A 1,179-nucleotide genomic window follows, 5' to 3' on the forward strand; every position below is an offset into this window, starting at 1 on the left:
AAAAAAAAAAAAAAAAGTATTTGGGTTGAGTGCAACATAGTAGAATAACAAGAAAAAGAAGGAGAAGAAAAAGGAGGAGGAGGAGGAGGAGGAGGAGAGGGAGGAGGAAGAGGAGAAGATTTAAAGATGGTAGAATAAAATCATCAATGTATTTCATTTTCTTCTGTTGTTTAATTTTTATTATATCTACTGGAGACTGCCTATCGTTGTGTGTGTGTGGAGGACAACTTGTGAGAGCCAATGCTCTCTTTCAATTGTTTGGGTCCTGGAATCAAACACAGGTCATCAGGCTTGGCGGCAAGCATCTTTACCCACCCAGGCATCCTGCTGGCTCTTGATGTAGTTTTGAGTCAGGTTTCATATAGCTCAGCATAGCCTCAAACATATTATGCAGACAAGATTGATCCTGAACTACTGGTTCTCCTATGTCCCAAGTGTTATGGTAGCAACTATATATACACCGCCATGCCAGCCTTCAGCATCTCCTTTTTAAAGTTATATGAGTTTGTTTATATGTTTGGGGTGCAAATACCATAGCTTACCATGTGAAGGACCGAGGACAGCTCGGGAGAGTCAATTATCCTCTACCACCATGTGTGGGTCTCAGGGGTCAGCCTTGGTGGCAAGTACCTCTAACAGCGGAGCCATCTTATTAACCTTTAACGTTGATTTTGTCTGTTTTGAGACAGGGTCTCTCTATGCAATCCTAGCTATCCTAGAACTACCTTGAACTGGTTGGCCTTGAACTCACAGAGATCTGTCTGACTCTGCCCCCCAAAGCTGGCATTAAAGGCATGTGCCACCGCAAATGGCTTTCTCAACATCTTAAAATGAAGCATTAAAGCAATATTGAGAGGCCTGGTGTGGTGGCATACACTTCAATCCCAGCACCCAGTGAGCAGAGGCGCGTGGAACCCTGTGAGATGGAGGGCAGCTTGCTCTGTGTAGAAAGTTCCAGGCCAGCCAGGACTACATAGCGAGGCCCTATCTCAAAAGAAAAAAGGCAATATCGAGAATAAAGACATATTTGCAGATTACTATATATACAACAACCCATTTATATTATATGAGTTTTTAAATTTGTTTTCTAATTGTTCTGTCTGTCTGTCTGTCTCTCTCTCTCTCTCTCTCTCTGTGTGTGTGTGTGTGTGTGTGTGTGTGCATAGCAGAGCAAATACA

This window comes from Mus pahari, chromosome 23 (assembly GCF_900095145.1).
Source record: "Mus pahari chromosome 23, PAHARI_EIJ_v1.1, whole genome shotgun sequence".
Taxonomy (NCBI): Eukaryota; Metazoa; Chordata; class Mammalia; order Rodentia; family Muridae; genus Mus; species Mus pahari.